Source organism: Simochromis diagramma, unplaced genomic scaffold (assembly GCF_900408965.1).
Source record: "Simochromis diagramma unplaced genomic scaffold, fSimDia1.1 OVJJ01000344.1, whole genome shotgun sequence".
NCBI lineage: Eukaryota > Metazoa > Chordata > Actinopteri > Cichliformes > Cichlidae > Simochromis > Simochromis diagramma.
The window spans coordinates 9,347,096-9,367,886 of record NW_024387375.1 but is presented as its reverse complement, the minus strand read 5'-3'; positions in this window follow the sequence as shown (position 1 = coordinate 9,367,886).

Here is a 20,791-nt window from a genome sequence, read left to right as displayed (position 1 = left end):
TAATGAGGAAGTAACGTGCTAGTCACTGCTGACTAAAAATACTTAAATTCTGCAAGCAACTGACACACTTCGACCACTAAATGCTATTGGGTCAATGACCTAGTAATCGGAATGTGTAGCTGAGTCACCAAACATCAGACGTTATACATGGAAGATTGCAGTTCATGTCCCATTTCCAGCCGGCACTGAAAAACCATGCAACACCATGGCTCGCAGTGCGATTTTAGAGATATACATGTACTCTTACTGTTGCTTCTATTACTATATTACAATTTTTATAATAATAGAATAATTTCAAGATTATATTTTTGTATGGACTGTATATGTCAGCACTCCAAGGGTGTGGTCATACAAGTAATGGAATGCAGACTGTGCACTGTTTAGCACTTTCTGAACACTGAAATTTTATTCTCCCACTGCCAAGTCATGTCACCAGAGTCCTGTCATACAGCACTTACTGTAAGCCAATAATTGTTGGTGTTACATTTCTTTCACTACCTTCTACATTCTTACCACCTACCCTCAGGTTTCACATGTACCACGAGGCCCTGTCATACACAAGTTTTTAAAAAAATGTTACTGCAAATGGAAATTTTGTTAAGCAGGAGCTTCCTTGTGCCATTTATTTTTGTACCTGTTTTTCTTTTGCTAATTCTGCTTATCAAAAAAGTTTGTAAGTGTGAATCCACAAAAAGAACAGTTTTGTAATCAAAGAGCAGAACTGCTTGCTTTGCTGGAAGCATTGTTAAAGGTTAACTTCCTCTTGGGTCTTCATTTTTAGCTGCGGGTCAGGGTCACGTTGTCAGTGTGTGTGCATCTCTTTGTGTGTAAGTGTGCGTTTTTAGATATTATGTTTAGGAAACTGGAAAAATGGGAGCAAAACTGACAAATGGAAACAGTGAATTGCATACTGCTAAATTTTATTTAGACTGATTTTGCTTTTGTTGAGGTATTGAAGTTCTGGCTTCAGCTATGCCTTGAACCTCTCTATTAGTCTCCATCGCTGCTTGAAGCCTTAACATTAATTTGCACTTCAGTACAAAATTTGATGAGTTCATCCAAACTAAGTTGTACAGTATACTTGGTGTAAATTAGCATTTTATTAAAAGGAAACACAAACTAGCTAATTTAGCTAGCCCGTTGCATCACAGCAAGTAAATTTGGGATTTGAATCCACTGGCCAGCCTTTTTGAGTTTGCATGTTATTCCTGTGCCTGCATGTGGCAAGGCGCTCCAGTTTCCTCCCACCGTCCAAAGCCATCTCTGTTTGGCATCCTGTCCAAGTCGTAGAAGCGGAAGAAAATGTATGGATGATATAATCACAGCTTTACTTGAAAAAAAGATTAGTATAAATAACAACTTCTACATTCACAAAAAAGATCAGTAATGGAGTTCCACAGGGTTCTGTACTAAGACGCACACTGCTCTGCATTATTTCCTTTGTCATATTTTATTACAAATATTTTTAGAGAACTTAAAATGAGAAAATCAGAATGCTGCAAGCATTCTCATTACCATGTCGAAGACAATAATGTATACCTGTAATTTGTTCTATCTAAATTCAGACAAAACTGAAGTTACCGCATGTTGTGGTTGACCTTAGAAATCTCAGAAACATGGTGTTCAATCGGGTACTTAGTTTGTATAGTCTGTGGAAAGGAACAATAACATCATTATAATGACATGCACATGCATGCAACTGTGTTCATTTGCGTGGGTGTGTGTGATGTGGGGGATGGGGTGGGGTGGGGGAGGGGGCAATTGCTGCTATGCTTATCTTGGAGGGGTAACTTTAAAGCACGTAGCACTTTTGGCTCCATGTCAATGACTGATAACCCTGGGTCTACAGATGTATTGTGTATGGAAGATGTGATTTCAGACATGACCTATTCATGAGAGACATGACGTTTAAGAAATCAGAAATGTGACAGGCGATAGATTTTTAAATATAAAAAATACAGTTTAGATGAAATGTCAGAAAGGTTCAGCTCACAAGTGTGAAGGGATTTGACACACACTGACTGGATCAGCTTGATAACAATAGAATCAAGTGAACAGTGTATATGTGCATATGTAATATTTATAGTACACAGATAACAGATAATATTATGATTTTGCCTTTATCTCTTTTCTCTGTTAGTTTTATTTATAGTTACCTGGATAATGTACATTAAGTTGTGCTTATGGTAAGAGTCGGATACTTGTACCTTGTTATCAACTACACAGAGCATATTTAGGACTTTTTGCTGTGGATTAAGCTCTGCTCATGTGGTCACACTTCCCTTTTAGTGCTTATGTGAGCATGTGATTACAGGTAATTTTGTGTTATCATATCATCGTGTCATCTGTTTCCTCTTATATGAGTGTGCATACGCTAGTCCGTATATCATTTATTTAGTTATTTGGCTGTGAAATGTCAAATAATCATGTGTGTGTGCGTGCGTGTGCGTGTGGAACTGTTTTGTTTGTTCCTGTTTATCTCAAAGTTTTGTGTTTACTGTATGTCTGTTTTTTGCAACTTTGAGTAGGTTTTTATTACCCCAGTGGAGAAAGTGCAGTACATTTTGGCTGATGTCAGATCCTCTGCTGCCCCAGTTTTCTTCTGTGTGGGTGAAGTTCATCGGTTTATTGCTTCTGTCCATGTTAAATTGTTTTATGGTCCTTAAAGCCAGACACACGTCTCAGAAAGCCTGAGTCATTATTTATGACAGTCTGAAGTCTGAAGAACCTAACGTACCTATGTATTTCTTTTCATAGCAGTAAAGAAGTAGTAGTTTGAGAATGAGTAGTTTGCATATTTTAAATTTAAGAAAGCATTTTTAGTCGAATATACTTCATGAAGACCATTCAGTTACAATCTGGTCTCTGTTGATTATTTACTAGCATTGCGTAAATGCTTAAACACAGATACAGTAGTTCCGTGTTCTTCCTCCTGACTTTGAAGTCAAAGTGTAATTGATTAGATAAAAGTTCTTAGCCACAGAATCCAAAGTACATGTACAAAAACAAGATTTTAAATCGGATTATAAGATGTGATCAGAGAAAACATTCAACATACAACTCTTTGTGGGAGTCATTCCGATAGTTCTTAAGCACTCCTGTACTGAATTAATGATTTGACCACTGGAGTTTGTTGCTGATGACTGAAGACTGAAGATTATCGATGTTTTAGCTTTTCTTGGTTTTATTATGACATATCATATTGAAAGCATACAGTCATATATGTGGTGAGAATTTAACAGACCTACTGTGATTCTGTTGTTTCACTCTGAATAGTCTGCCTCATATTCAAACTGTTGACTCTACACGTTTCGGTACACGTGTAATGACTGGCTCAAGGAGTGTCACTGAACACTGAATCATTCTATGTAAATGGCCTTTTTACATTTTGTGTTGTTAACCATTAGCTGACAGTTTACTTTTGATCTATGTGTACACTTTTAATTGTTGTAAAAGCTTTGCTATTGCATGGGTACTAACATTATGCCTACTGAAGTCATGAATTACTGATTAAAAACACAGTGCTTGGTGGATGGTTGTTTCATATATCTATTGTTAGCCTGTAATGGTCTATTGGGTGTTAACTGATGCACAATTTGTGTTCACACACATACATATGCATGCATACACATGTGGAAATGTGTTTATTTGCATGCAGAATATCTACATACTGTATTATAGGAGTATTACAGTATGGAATAGGAGTATTGGTACATAACAGTTATTCTTTGCTTAGTTGCTCACTGACTCAAGATAATCCCCCCAAAAACCCATCAGTTAGACACTATATAGAGATTAACCCCTCTGCTAAAATACTCTGTGGTTTCACAGGATGTGCAATAGCAACGTGCGACTCTAAAGATGTGTCAAGGGCTTGTAGGTGGTTTTCCACCGTTCATACATACTGGACCCATAAACAACTATAGACATGACCACGCAGAAGAGGTGGGCAGTGGCGTTCCATTGCAAAAGCTGAAATTGTGGGTGCCCCTGGATGGTCAAAGGTGCAAGTTCAAGCTTTGCTAAACATAAACAGCTACTAGTTTCAATACATTTAGTGGGTTCTTTCTTTATATGGCATCAAATCTGTCTTGCTGTGTCTTTTAATGGCTGTTTTTTTGTCCATGGATTCCTTTTAGACTAATAGGAAATGAATGATTGAAATGAATTTTTAAGATTTATGCCTATTAAACACCCTATTGTAAAAGCATAGCATTTTTATTTCACAGCAATAATATCAAAACTTAATCTACAAAAGCAGAACTATGCATATATGACGCCATCATGCTGCCTAACAACCACACAGAAGCAGGCTAAACCTGTTTTTAGCCTTTGTGTACCTACAACACCTTATGAAAGCATCTTCCTTTTCTTACAGTAACATCTTCTTTATATCCACAAATCTGAATTTTACATGCCTAGCAACCAACTCTCACTACGCTCAAATTACCTATTTTTTCATATAAACAACATCTACGACCTGTATTCTTTCCACTTTTCTAACTGAGATCAAGTATATCAGTTTTCCAACAGTATAAACAGGCTAAACAATACTGTATCATGGGCATGTGCTAGTAGATTTAAATGACTTCAGCAGTGGCCATTGTTGTCTCCTGTTCATACAAGCAAATGAGGTTCACAAAAGCTTCTAGCTGCATGTTGTGTTTCAGGTTGTGATGCTAGCAACATGACATAAAGAGGAATGGAAACAGTATTAAAGTAATGATGTTCCCATTGTAATAATGTTCTTTGATCAAGTTCAAAGAGACCTTCATGAAGAATGTGTCTTTGAACCTGTCTGTATTCATTATATACTACAGAATAATATAATATTCTAGAAATGGTTGACTTTCTAATAATACTAAAGCAAACTAAAAGCAAAGTAAAGATATCAGTTTCTCAAAGACACTAGGAGATATATTTTATCCAAACAGATGACAAATGTTTTGTTTTTGTCATTTCATTTTTCTGGAGTTACTTTTGGAGTCACTAGAATAACTCAGGAAGGTTAAGCAAAGAGGCCTGCTAAGCAGAAGTAAGTTTTTCTTTGCTCATTAGCAGAGGACAAGAGGGGGGAGGTGTGATACTGTATAGTACACTGTGTAACGAGCAGTCCTTTGATTTCATTTGAATAGCATTCCTCTCCCCAAGTGGAACTTCTCCTACGTACCAAGGGGCCTCACTTCCTTTTCTGAAAGCCTTTCCATTTCCTCTCTACTGAGGTGGAGTTCTGCTTCAAAAGCAAAGTACACTTGTCTACCTACCCAAAACACTTTGTATGCAATGAGAACAGTTCCAGCTTGTGTTTTATAACCGGCAGACAGACAACCACAGTGTGTTTTCGTCATGTGTCAAATGTCATTAACTTTAGTGGTTGAAAAGATTGGTTGGTTGGTTTTGTTATGAAGAGATATTTTTCCTAGTGTTCACTAGTAACAGTAATTCACTTACATGTTTCCCTACTCCTAAAGAAATGCAAGAAAAAACAAAACAAAACCAAAACAAAGCTTAAAGTTCCCAACAGACATGGTTATTGGTCTTTTTTTAGTTTAGGCAGGTTTAAATTTTACATTAGAGGAAGCTAAAGTAAATTAAGCCCGACCTGAGATGGCGTATCATCTTTTACACAAACTTAATTTATAGATATGGAAACTGTGATGCGCACTGAACTGAAATTTGTTTATGGTAGGCAGTCAGATGAGTTTGGGCAATGGTTGCTCAGCCACAACAGTTGTACAGACTTTGTTGGCCAAACCTGTGTGGAGGTCATGTGATGCCAAGCAGAAATACACAACAAAAACAAACTTACTGCATGTGGTGAACATGGCATGGAAAATAACACATTGTTGAAGGAAGAGCAGATCATAAAGCAGAAGTTCAGAAACTTCTGACATTTGTCCCATTCAAAAATGTTTTCCTATCAGCCTACAGTTGTGTCTGTTGCTTATCTGTTTTCCACTAGGTCTAAAATAGCTTTAAAAGACATGGGTAATGATGTCAGTGCTGAATCTGAATTCTTTGTTCTTTCATATTGATTTAACATTTACACTTATTTAATAACCTGAGAAACATGTACACACTGAAACTGAATGCACTCTCCAAACTAATGAATGATCACTGCTATGAGTGTTTTGCACAATATTAAGAAAGCAGAGAGTAAAGTGAAAAAACAAAAAACGACATTCCTGAAAAAAATAAACGTGAATCAAAAGTCACACTTAGTACCAGCACTACTTGTTTTTATTGTTGCCAGTAATTGTAGTCTGGGAAAGGTGTGTAGATACTTCCAGTAAATGGCAGAACTTCCCTCTTTTCACTTCATGTCTGTTTGCTAATATGGTGCTGCCACCTCCTGACAAGAGTCGGGAAAGCAGATTCATAAGCAGATCACCACATTTTTCTAAAACTCTAAAATACCTAGTCATGGCACAAACGCAAACACCACCAGAAGTGAAAGTTCTGGTGGTGTTTGCATAAATGATGAAAAATGTAATTTCAGAGCTTGCAGCGGTGAACTGTGTGCCGAGGTGCACTTTGAATGGTAGCATGTGTTTGAGTTGGAAATAAAGGTCACTCTGCCCAGTCTAGTGTTTGCGCAGGAGCTGATATGAACTGCACGTTCCTGTTAATGTGTAAACAGAAAACGTCTTCGCTATGTGCCTGTTTTTCTTTTCATGTAAACCCATGCTGTGTGACACAAGTTCACATGTGAAGGAAAACAAGATGGAAATGGAATTCAGTGACACATCAAACTGCAGATGTTCATCTCATTCTCCTCTGTGATGCATATTGTTGCCATGAGGTTTTTACAGCTCTGTTTCAAGCTAACCGTGAATAATGTCAGCAAATATAATTTGAACCGACACCTTGAAGTCATGTGGACTTTGATCAGAGATAGTATCTCTGGGTGTGAAGCTGAACAGACTAAGCCTTTAGTTTGCTGTCAGAAAATCTAATGGGTTAATCAGCTACTTTGTTAAGTGTGTCCCCACAAAACACAGCTCACATACTGTATTTGTTATGTTATCCTCTTTTCTTTGCCTCAGCTTGTAAGTGAGCAGACAAAGGTATTATTACCAGGGGCATTTTGGGAAATCAAGGCCTGTTATTTCCTTTGTGACCCAGCCATTTTCAGGTGCAAAGCATGCACCCGTACATACCCCCCCCACACACACACACACCCACACACACACACGATTAAAAGTTCATACTGTTGTAGTGAGTGGAATGACGACTGAAGTGCAGGCAGGGAAGTTTACCCTGAAAGTGAGGCCTTTATTCTGGCTGAGAAGGAACGAAACAGCAAACCAGGAACACTTGGAGATGCAAGAACCGGTAAACAGATCCACGACTAGAACAACAGGAATGTAACAGACGCTCTGACGAAGGACAAAGGGAGACTGACACAATATCCACCTAAGGGTGATTAGAAGAAGTGGAGACACATGGGAATCTAGCTGAGCAAACTAGACATAAAACGTCAGGGAAAACAAAACTGAACACAATGCACAAGGACAACCAAAAGAAAACGGGAAACACAACAAAGAGACAGAAAGCGCGGGACCACAAGAGGGAGACACGATGAGCGGACACAGGGGTCCTAACACATGCACTAAAGATACGGTATATACACACCCTTACATGTATACCAGTATCCAGGAACACACGGCTTGAAACCGCAAGTTTAGTTTCTTATAAACTGGCTCTGTTCAGGTCAGTAGAAAGACACCCCCCCCCCCCCCCCCCACCCACACACACACACACACACAGGTTTTCAGAGTGATCAAGTATACATGAAAAAGTGACCACAAAACAACCACCAGTACAAGGGTGTTTTCTTTCAGCACTGCAGCTGCATCTGACTGGGACATCGTCAACGTATCAGCGCAGTTCAATAAGGCAGATATGGTTGAAAAGATTTTCTGAATCAGGTTTTTTTTTTAAGGTGTTCACTTCCATATGGTTTCAAGCAGGATTAGGAAACAACAAATCTTCTAATTTAGCTGGCAAAGGTAATCCATCACTGTAATTGGACTGCTGTCAGTTGTGATTTATGAAGTTGCATCATAACAGTCTCATTTAAATACAGAAACAAGAGGTCTTTTTCCTTTTCTCTGCTTCTCTCTCTGTTTTCTTTTTCCTGTTGGAAAATGAAACTTATCTGCCAGGACCTCAAATTTTCTGTTCTGGCCTTTTTGTCCAAGTACAGGCTGTTCTGTTCTTCTATAACCTAAGAGAAATGAAACAGAAAAATTTAGAGTGAAAAATAATTTGCGAAAGATACAGGAAAAGCCTTCAAAAGCTTCAGCCGACCTGATGAGCTGAGCGTGGTTTTTTTTTTTACGTTTTAAAGTGCTACAACCCCAAAAGTGTGGTTTTATATGTGTGCATCAGCATTAATCTCGTTAGAATAACGAGCTAACTGCACTAACGCGTTGACGCTGTGCAGCAAGTGTCCTTGTGCTAACTCGCTAACGGAGATTTGCCGCATTAATGTGGTTATGGCATTAACGTCATTTTAACGAGATTAACGGTGATAGCACTAATATGTATGTTGTATATACAGAAGCCTGGTCATACAGGGCTTTATAAATAATTTATAAACATTCAAAAAATAAATTCTAAATTTCACCAGAACGCAGTGAAGGGAAGCAAGGCGAAGGATGATGGTCAACTTTAAGCAAATTATGCAACAATGAAGAAAAGGTGAAGAGCTAGAAATTATTTTTTTGCTTGCTTTTAGTGCAAATAACCATATGCAGGGAATTTAGACAAGAAATCTATTCTTATACTTAAATGAAGAAGTTTAAAGAAAGTGCTGGGTCAGATTCCTGCTAAGTCTTAAATAAATGCCTTATATCTCTTATAATACAACTCACAATAAATCCCACTATTAAAACCCTGGAACCTTAGCTACAGCACTCAGAGGAATTAAGTAGACACTGGGAGAAAGCAAGGAATGAATGGAGAGTCTTGAATATGTAGGAATATCCCTTTTAAGTAACAGGGTCCCAGACATTGACAACAACACCCACCAAATTGTCTCTGTTACCTTGGCATTCACTTTAATATTCATTTAAAGGTCCAGGCAAACAGTAATTCTGTTATTATGCTTTTCTCATTGAGACAAGTAGCAATTTAGATGTGAAGCTATTCAGACAGCACGAAAACCAAGTGGCTGTCTTACACCTGCAATGAGGGCAACCTGACCTAATTTGCAATTAGCTCCCCACATAAAGGTTTTTAAAGGCAAATGTGTTTCCCCACGTTGGGGAAGTGAATCACTGCAGCAACGCGCACGTCTGTGTTCTGACCTTCTTAGCAAAACTGAAACTGGTCATGCTGCGTTGCAGGTGTCTACGTGCATGCGCCTCTGTGGGCGTGCACTTTTCCGTGTTACATTCTACCTACTCGCTTTGCCCTTGCTAGTGTCTCTTCAAGACTTTGAATGTTGGCGGTATGTTTATATATGCCGGGGGGCATAGGAAGGTGTCTCACTCCACTATTTTGTGAGTACCACCCTTTACCGAACAAACACGCAAACACGCTCATGCAGATCTGAGAACGTATGAATCAGATGTGAGCGATGGACTTACATAACCTCCTCACCACACGTTCACATTTGAACCATTACACAATTTCACAAGTGTCCTCTATAAACATCCAGGAACCCACTGGAAAAATCCCAGAGCTGCTCTCTGTTGTCAGACAGTCAGACAACATAGGCCAAGTACACACAGTACATGTAGGTGTAAAGTGAGAAGTGTCTGAGTGTGTCAAAGTGTGCACTTTGTGAGGACATAAATCAATAGGGCGCATTAAAACCTAAGCTAGCCCAATCCTATCCTATCATAACTGTCTAAACTTAACAGTAATTACCTAATTACTAACACCAACATTTAACAGGTCATTGAAGTGCTGTGCAAAACAAGAGCTCGCCAAAATAAAAGCCACTCAATTTTCCAGACCTCTTATTGTCTAAAAAGGGAATCAGGAGCCCAAAATAATTGCACATGTTCAGAAAGCTGTATGTTATGAATGGTTTGTGCCACTGTGATTCACCAAATATCCCAGTATAGCTTGTTTTCTCTTCTTTCCTAAACTGTTAACAGAGGTAACAGAGTTATGGTCATTTAAAAAGGGCTTGTAAAATAGGGCTGCTGTCAGGCTCACGCTGAATAAACGGTTAAAATAAGAAAAAGTGCAGTTCTAACAATGCATCTACAGTTTTTCTATCTATTATTTAATTGTGAATGGGGTGGTCTTTATCAGTAAGAAAAGGTACAAAGCCCATGAAAATACACTTGAAATCCATCTGCCCTCCTTCACATTTTCCAAAGCTTCCCAGTGGGTCTTTGTTGGCTACTGGGACTTCTGTTTGACACCTCCGGTTTAAAGCTTAAATTACTTCCAACATGGACACATGTACACATGCATGGGTGTCAGTAATCACAGAATTTAAATTCACCTTGCACTGTCAAATATTTACCAGCTGTATTATCAGGGAGAAACTGAGGACCTTGTTAATGAAACTTTTAATCTTCTGATCCTTAATTTCTTGTTTCTAGCCATGTTGCTGCTATCTACATGCAGGCAAGCATCAGGCTCTGTCCATAGGGTATCAAGTGCTAGAAGGAGCACCCCAGATGGCTAATTATTTCAACTGCAGATTAAGCACAACTAGAATTGGCACCATTAGACACCATTAGGTAATACCAGATATACATAATTGTTTGAAATAATGGAATAAATTAAGGTGGCCCTCTCCATCCACCAAATCCCTCTGTGTTTTGTCCTTGTGCCGTCACCGACAATCATGAAGTGCACATCCAGACTTCTCTGTAAGAGGTTATTAGTGAGATAACCATATATATAATCCAGGATTAAGAAAAAAAGTAGTTATATTGTAGTTGTATTACCTACAGCAGCAGCGTGACTGACCCCAAAGCAAGACAGTCACGCATGACTAGACCTATTAATTATTCCCAATGAAACTTTCTTTAATATTCTGCTAAAGCTCAAAGTCAGTATTTGCTGTAGTGATTTTTTAATCTCTATTGTCCATATGGATTGTTTTCATAACTACATAGACTATAGAATATGAGCAACAGAGCCAGTGGTTTTTATTATGTAATTATTATGTTGTGTCTTCAGGCATCACAGAACTTTTCTTGGGCTACGCTGTGTACATCTTCTTCTGAGGTATTTAGAGAACCAACGCACCCAAATTAATCTACAAAAAAGCCTTTTTTAATGTAAACCTCTGCTGCTAGAAATGCCTATACAGCTAGGGGAACAGGGCAGAATACCCTGAGCTTGCCAGTGGGCAAAAATCCAATTCTGTGTTTTAGATTACTGGCTTTAAGTTTTTATAGTATGAATACTAAAGGCCAAAAGAAGTTTGGAAAGTGTAAATCTCCTAGAGCTTGTGGAAATCCTCTGCACCTTCTGAGTGTAAAATTTCCTGTAATAATAAATGGCCTGTATTTGTGTAGCGCTTTACTAGTCCCTAAGAACCCCAAAGCGCTTTATACATCCAGTCATCCACCCATTCACACACACATTCACACACTGGTGATGGCAAGCTACGTTGTAGCCACCCTGGGGCGCACTGGTGCCACCTTGCCCTCTGACCACCACCAGTAGGCAACAGGTGAAGTGTCTTGCCCAAGGACACAACGACCGAGACTGTCCAAGCAAGGGCCTCAAACCGGCAACCTTCCGATTACAAGGCGAACTCCCAACTCTTGAGCCACGATCTCTATTGAATAAGCAAAGACAAAAAGTCAAAAATGGATGGATGGATAGAAGGAAGCTATCTGATGCTAAATTGTGATCATTCCCACTTAAACACAATCCAAACCGAATATCTGTGTTGAAAATGCTGGAAAATCATATAATGTAATGTAAAGTGTGAGCACGTGTAGTCCCCTAGTTCTCTGATGTTAACTACTCAACAAATTCCCACAATAAATAATCACATTTGCTTTGATTACTCTGTTTACTGAGGCATATTCACAGCATCGTTCAGCAGACTCTACTCCAGACACATCAATTGTAACTTGCAGGAGTTCACTTCAGCAAAAGAGATCCCAGGAGAATTTGAACCTAAGTAGCAGGATCTTCGAAAGATTTAATAAATAAATTCATCAGGAGAAGCCAGACGTTTTATTAGTTCAGTTGCACAGAAGGAGAATGTGTGCTAAGGGCCAAAACCAATGAGCTTGGAGCCGTTCAGCTCATTAACGAGATGCTTCGAGATCCGAGTCTTACAATGAATAGTAATAAAAACAGTTTTTTGTACAACAAAAACATATACGCTTGCAAATGCAAGTAAATTGTCGCTGTATAATGACAAGCAGTAAGTAAGTAACATTTAATTACACCTTTTATAGCCACTTTGTTACAAATAGAATAAAGTGAAATCAGTAAAAGTAAAAACGACACTAACTGATGGAGCCAGAAAACAAAGATTATGCCTTTGAGGAAGGTTTTTCACAGGTTTTAGCTGCACCTGCTTATAAAAGAGCTCAGTTCAGTTTAATTTCACAGATTGTGCCTCAGTTGCCCTTTCTGTTAAGTTGCCCTTTAGGTTGAGCTTAGGTTGAGGTGTAGCGTTAAGTGGCTGATGCATGGATATTTCCTACACTGGCAGTACCCGCTCCTTGCGTAGGAACATTTTTCTCTCTCTCTTTTTGCATGAAAAGAAATGGATATTAGGTCACTTAAGTAAATATTTACATGGAATCAAAAACATATATTAAAAAAGAAGTGACATTTTCGACGGCAGTGTTAAAGTTAGCTGTTTTATAGGAAACTTTGAAGCATTGTTTGCTGCCAGCACCCACTTTGCCGTTTATGTGTGTTTGTGGACTGAGTATCAAGACAATCAAGAAGAAAGCACCACTGCTGAGCTTTAAAGACACATTTAGACTAAGCTACATAAAAGAAGAAGTGAGAAAAGGTCTTTATCCCTCAACCTTTTTTTCTTTTTCAGAGGGCAGTAGGGGTTTTCCAGTTGACTTCAGTACACAGCACAACTGCATTTTATGAATCAACCTCCTTATAACATTACAAGAAGAGCCATAGAGATGTTATTCAGGACTTTTTCTTTGCCTAACTTGCCAGTCATTTGCAGTTTACAGGGGTGCCATTCTGTATAACAGCAATCCCAACACGTGCTTCAGGAAGCTGCCGGTTTACTGCCATCCACCCTCAGCCTCAAGACCAGCTTCACATCTACATCCTTTCTCCCTACTGAAATCATGCCAGCATAAACCTTTGAAACCCTTCTTTCAGTGCTTTTACTGACCTCTGCTGCCGTGTGGGAGGCCACAGGGAGAATGGGCCATAAATGTACTTTCCCAGCTCATTGAAAAAGAACAACCAGTAGCTCATAAAGTAACATTTTATTACATAATATCGCCTAGGACTTTTCTTTAAGCTACATTAAAAGTCAAAATTGTGAATCTCTAATGCTTAACATGGATAGACACAAAGGCACAAAAACATGTTTTCTGCTATATTTTGAGACTCGACTGAGTTTTGCTTTAATAAAATGGCTTTTTGCTGACTGGAGGTAAATACTTCCAAATACACACTAGCTGTTTATTCTACTACACTTGTCTCTTAGACAATAATACACATTAGTGCATGTAAGATGACATTATCAGTATAGAAACCGGGTAGATGTCACCAAGATGACCTGCTGAGGTTTAAACTGAGTATTAAAATGGGTAAGAAAGGTGATTTAAGTGATTCTTAAGGCGGCAGGGTTGCTGGTGCCACACAGGCTTGTCCGAGTATTTTAGAACTTGTGGATCTGCTGGGAGTCTTCCCACACAACCGTCTCTGGGTTTTACAGAGAATTCTCATAAAAGAGAAAACATCCAGTGAACGGCAGTTCTGAAATGCCTTGCTGATGGCCAAGGTTAGAGGAGAATGGCTAAACTGCTCTGAGCTGATAAGAAGGCAACAGCAACTCAAATAACTACTCATTACAAGTGTAGCACGGGAAATTAGGTGGCACGTGGGACAAAATAAGCAGGGTTCTTATAGCCCTAATGGAGAAAAAGACACAGATTTGCATGGAACACCATAAATGAAGGACTTAACATGTTCCTCATTTGACACAATTCAGTTGTTTTGGCAAAACAAAAACAACTCAAAAATATGACAGAAAAAAATTTACACAAGAAAAAAGATGCTAAACCACAACCCTGTCAAATGACAATGAAACGGTTGGTGCATAATTTGTATTGCTGCATTTTGTTACAGCTTTAACAAACCATTTGAATACTCTGGAGATTGCAGTGGTCTCCATGCCTTAGATAATAACATAGCTTCAAAGAAATACAAAATCTTGTTCAAATAGCAGCTGGTAATTTCTTAAAAAGTATTTATATAAGTATATGTCAGCATATTATACCAGCCTAACATTGCCTCACATTGAGGCTCAGCCCAAAACAAATGTGGACGCAACAATAGACCAAGATGCACTTGGCACAATCACAGTGCTGCCACCTTGTGACCAAAGTCCATAAGATCAGATGAACCTGTGGCGGCACAGCTGTATCTTATGCCACTCCTTTCAGAAGCAATTTAAAATCAATTTTTGCCATGTTCAAATGAAATCAACAATGAGCACATTTACTTGCACCCCAGCATCCCGAGACAAATAGTTATTTGACACAAGTGAGAAGCTACATAATGACTTTAAGTTCAGTGTTAATCACCCAGATAAAGAAGGCATGCAGAAAAGCATCTGTGAACACACAACACGTTAAGCCTTGAAGCAGATGTGCTACAGCAGCAGAAGACCACACTCCTAGCTAAAAACAGTAAATTGAGGCAGATAGTCTCACAAAAAATTGGACAAGGGTGTCTTTGTCCTGGAAATCTATAGAAACTGCTACACATTTAAACAATATCCCATGTAAACATACAAAATAATCCAAAAATGCTGTGTTCTGCTCTATCAGCAATAGCATCAATATAACAGAAGGGTTTGGGGTTTATTTGTTAGTACGTTCCCATGTGTGAAAAAACCTGACTGCAAATGTGTCAACGTTATGTGTGCACAAATACTTTAAGTGCCTGTGAGTGTGGGTAGGTATTAACTCACATCTGTGAGTATGCTGATGTGTCTCCTATACTTAAGTTTGTTTAGACCTGGCTGCTTGTGTGAGCGTCCTTATACTGATGACAGTGCATGTGTGGGCAACTAGGTTATCTCCATAGACAGCAGCATATATCTATTTTAGGTTCTCAAGATGATAAGAGTATGCTACCATTACAGTTAATATGATTTGTATATAAATGCATCACTGTATATATGTGCATGGGTCTGAGGAATTGTGTCTGTGTCAAGGGAGGAACTGTAATAAAGCGTGTGAATGTGTTCTAGGCTCTTTAAAATTAGCATTAAGAAAAAAAAACAGTAACAAAGCAAATGAGTCGAATGAACGAGAATGAAAATATACACATCAGGTCAAGTATAAGATGCTAATGTAGTGAGATAAAAGTGGTATAGTAGAGAGGAAAGCACACTGGGCTGTCAAATGCTCAATCTAGCAAACAATCTACAGACAAGGAGACAATCATTGCTCCGGTGTTTGTCCCAGCAGTGTACCTGGGGACAGTACCTCAGCTGCAGGACTTATATGAGGGAGGAATTTCACAGGCTTGTATACAGCATTGGCATTATGTTGTAACAAGGTACTATGGAGCACAGGTATTTTAAACAATGATAGACATTGATAGTTTTTACTTTTTTTTACATTTATTTTTGACAGGACAGAGGAGTGACAGGAGGGTGGAGCATCTGCAGTAATACTGTCCTTGTCTTCTAACCCTAGTCTGCGGTTGGACAGATAGATTGGTAAGACATGGTCGCTAAGTTGCTCTGTGTCCACTTGTGTAAGAGTACTTAGAAGCGATGTTGCAGGCAAACACTATTATCAGTAATGGCAGAATATTGTTTTACTCACTTAACTTAACCTCTGATATTTCCAGACAGCACAAGTTTATATTTTTTTAATTTTCTTTTACATATAACCGTTTTAACTGTGATTTTTGAACAATGTTTCATGGCTGAAATAAAAAAAAAAAACAAGAACAAAAGATGCAGAGTGCTTTCCCAATTCACATTGTTTTTGTTTGAGGTGCTCTTTGAAAGAGCTGTATTCAATCAGTTAAAAATGCGTTGATTCTCATTGTGAGGTCATACCTAACCTTTGTCATGATTGATTACCAAATGGGACTCAAACGCAGACCCAGATGCCAGCCAGTGTTTCACAGTATTTATTAAACACAGGTGCTTCACTGAATTACAAACACGCAAAAGGAAGATTTTCTGAAAAACAGTTTATGAGAAGGTAAGTGCCACTAATGGGTTTAAAAGATGGAGAGTGGGCAGGCAGGTGGGTATCTAACACAGTTCAAATCCTTTTCTTCCTAATAGATGATGAGTGAAGGATCCAGAGAAGATGAGTGATCCAATTCAACCATGGCAGGTCCAGAGAAGGGACTGGAGGCGGAGTAAGAGAGGAGGCAAAGTAAGATCAATGAAAAAAGAGACATTAGCGAGAAAGAACATTAAACCTGAGCCGGACATTACCACTATGGCAGATGAAAGATCCAGAGCTTAAGTATGCAAAAGGCTAGATGAGGTAATCACCAACAGGTGCGTAACAGGATGTGTAGCCAGCGGCTGATTGGGAGCCCTGGGCACAATATGCAAATAACTGGGAACTCGTTCATGTGAGAAGAAAAGAGAAAGTGGGAGAGCGACAAGAGGAAGAGGAAGATTGGAGAGATTTGGCTGGAGACTGCTAGACCATGACATCCTCAGAGAGTTAAGAGTCATATTTTAATTGTAAATAATTCAAACTGTAATAAAACTAAAAAAAAAAAAGTATATGTAGCTTAAAACAGCTGTCCCATTTAAAAACAACCTACCTTTGAAGTGAAATTGGGTTTTTCCCTACCCTGCCTGTGGGAAGGGGCGTGCTCTTGATGACACACTAAAATATTGTTGCTTCGGGGCCTTTCACGAGCTTCGCTGACACAATGCTGCCAGCCATCCTTTAACACCCGGCACTCGCACGCAGGCTGTAGCAAATTAAAATAGCAGTTGGAGTGGTTATTGATGGATGGGGTGATTGATATTGTAATTTTCAGAGTGGTTACAAAAACATTTCACACCTCACTGACCATACAGGTCTTAATTAGTATGCACCATCAGCTTGAATAAACTCACAAGGCATCACTCCCAAAAATGCCACCAACACTGAACCAGACATCCAGAGGTAACACATAGACAGTGTCATATGCTTTGAATGCTTTAAGCTATCATCCTTTTTATGTACGTTTTCCCTGTTGAACAATGAAGCAAAGGCAAGGTTCAGTCCTATCAGGCTAAGTCTTATAAGCTAATGAAAGAGGACAGTTGTTGAACAGCTGTAACAGCATAGTCGCATAACGAGACTGAATGGCCCATCTATCCATCCATCCATCCATCCATTGTCTCTTCTCCAATTCAGGGCCATGAGGTGACTGGATCCAATCGCAGCTGTCATAGGATGAAAGGCAGAATATATGCTGGACAGGATGACAGCCTATTGTAAGGCTACATCAAAACAATCACCCACACTAACACCCAGTTTTGAGGTCGTTACTCAAAAAAAGTATTGTATTACACATTACTTACCACCTGTCTTGAATGTAATGCAGTACCAAATAGGGAACCCACACATTATGTGTTGATATAGCATTTAAATATTTGTATAGTATTTGAAAAGCACTGCATAACTAAACTTTACTTACCTGACTTACAATCACAGGCAGAACACATGAACTCTACCCAGAAAGGCCCCAGTTAGAATAGAATAGAATTCAACTTTATTGTCATTGCACATGCACAGGTACAGGGCAACGAAAGTTAGCTGTCAGATTCAAACCTTTCACCTTTTTGGTGTCAGAAAACATTGTTATCCACCGCATCACTGTGTTGTATCGTGAATAGATCATAACAACAAAAATAATTTAAAAGACATCAAATTTCATGTCAGTGCAAGTAACACATATCTGCAGAAATGTAATGATGGCTCATTTATATTGATTTGTATATCCTCCTTCTCCACACATTTCAATGAAAAGTACTCCAGCAAAACCTTCTCACATTAAATTCAGCAAAGCATTCCTGGGTAGATTATTCATTTAAATGAATAAGTGTTATGAGTCAAACCACATTCGTGCTCTGCTTGCCCAGAATTCTGTGAATCTACCACCTGATCCTGCAGGTTTGCACTCTACAACATCTATCAAATCAGATGTAGCCTCTGCAGGCACTCTGCAGGGCTCAAAGTCACAGCATCTCTGGCTCAATTTCCCCAAAGTAAGCTTTCTGAAACACTTCCTTGAGCTCCCCTGAACTTATCCCAAACAGTGCAGCCTGTCTTGTTTCTTCTTGTCCCAAATTCCTTCATGTTAGCGCTGTAAGATACTCCTCCTAGCTCCCTGTAGCTGCACTTACTTCTTTTAAAATCCCTGGTGCTGGCACACATGGCAGGGGAAAGGATCTGCAGCTCCATACCTTCAGGCTGTGGTTAAGGCAGACAAATGAGTCCATGTTCTGAATTTTTTTTCACGACTGACTGCTTGACTCCAATTTCTATGCACCGTACTGGCCATCACTACACCAGACCCCAAATTCATGTAGTGAAATATTCTTCCTGCACCAGCCAGATTAAGAGAGTCACTTCATATATTCTAATACATTCACCCTCCACTACTACACAGATTTTTCCCCCAAACTTGCATCTTATACAAGATCCTCATTTTTGGTAACCACAAGTATAAAACCCTTGGGGCTGACATTCCCTTATATTACATATCTTTGTTATTTTTGGTATCGAAGATAACTGTCAGCTGGTGAATAATGTTGGAATTAGTAACCTGATCTTGCGCTAACACATGCAATAATTGCTTAACCTTAAATGAATAGTTAGCCAACAAAAGTACCATTAACCTTCATATACCTGACAGTAAGACAGCTGGGCCTGCTGCTCACTTAATGAGCTCTGTCTTATAACTCACAGAGAGCCGTTTCAGCTGAATGCTGCTGAGGCAGCCTGCGGAGTAGGTGTGCGGAAACATAAAACCTTGTATTTGTAATCACTGCTCTTGTTAATAGTAGCAAAGCATTAGCTTAAAAGGGAAATGCTAACATTTGATTCACTTGTTTTGTGGTTTTAGAGTTCGGCGAGAAGTCAAAGAAATCTTTGAGCTTTTGGTCACCTCAATCACTAAAGCACTGCAGGGGAAAGGATCTGCAGCTCATGTATGGCAACATTTTCAGGATGCGATACCCTCCAACCCAAACTGCTGTCTTGCAAAATCTAGAGAAGCATGCTGTTTTCCTTAAAAAAAAAAGTCTTAAAAAAAACCCAAAGAAACATTTAATTAACAGATGAAGGACAGATCAAAACATATACCTATCCCAGTGTCCAATAAAAAAGCTGTTGCATAAACACACAGAAAGCATCATCACTCAAATAGTAACAAAATAGATATACCACAAAAAACAATCAAAAACTTCCTGTTAAAGGTCCTTGTCTCTGGCATGTGGCAAGTCCACTTTTGAGCACTTCAACCAGGGGTGTGCAATTAATTTTCCTAAGATGCCACATGGGAAACAGAATTGTTGTGAAGGGCCACACCAGTAAGCCTGCCTCAGTGTTTATTTTATCTCTTCATAAACTGAGACTGATTTAGACTATACACACTGGAAGCACACTTCATTGACTGATTGATTGATTTTTAGTGTTCACAAAGTTGGACATGCATGGTGAGACTGTAAAAGTGAGTTCTAATGACCTTTGGTGTCTGGGGAACATCCAATGGAAGCATCTTGAACTGTCATGCTTGACATCATGTGACAGCACAGAGCATTGTGAGAGAGCACACATGTTTTTGGCCACACCAACACAATCTTTGCTCACCAGCCGGGCCACTCACCAGACATGCCTCCCTGCAACTCCATCTGCTACCAAAAAACAAAATAAACTTGAAGAATCACTGTTTTGACACACTGGAGGAGATCCAGCATGAATCACAAGTATAAGAGGACATAACAGGATCTCTATAGAAGGATCTAAAAACAGCAGCAGCAGTGAAAATGGTCAAGAGGAGCACAAGAACTTAGTTTTGAATGTGAGTTTGGCCATATTTAATCAGGTGTGGTTTTTTTTATGTTATAGTCCCAATGTAAAAATAAATCATGCATTGTGTTAGTTTAGGCAGCGCACAAATTTAAGCTGTCCCTCATCTGATCTAGTGCACATGCACAGATAAACTCCAGGTGGTGCTCATGCACCTACACTTTTAGCCTCTTGCTTGAAAAGCACTCCCATTTTTTAAATTTCCATTTCATAATTTTATACTTTAAATTAAAATTTGGTCCCAGTCCCATTTAAAGTTTTTATATCCCAGGAAAATGGTCTTTATAATTCTTTTAGACTGTACACACCCTGGCTTCTCTGTTGTCACAGTCAGCTGCACATGCCATTTAAATGCATGTGTAGAAACAGTGAATGAGGAACAGTGTCACATTACTGGTTACGGTCAGATAACAATAGCGTTTAACCTTCATCGTCCATGTTTGTCACTGGTATGACATTTTTGTACTATTACATGTCAGTACAGCCAGCCAAACACCAGCTACAATACTTAATGAAAAGCAAACTGTCTGACAATTCTTTCTGCTGTCTGTCTGACAGCAGAAAGAATT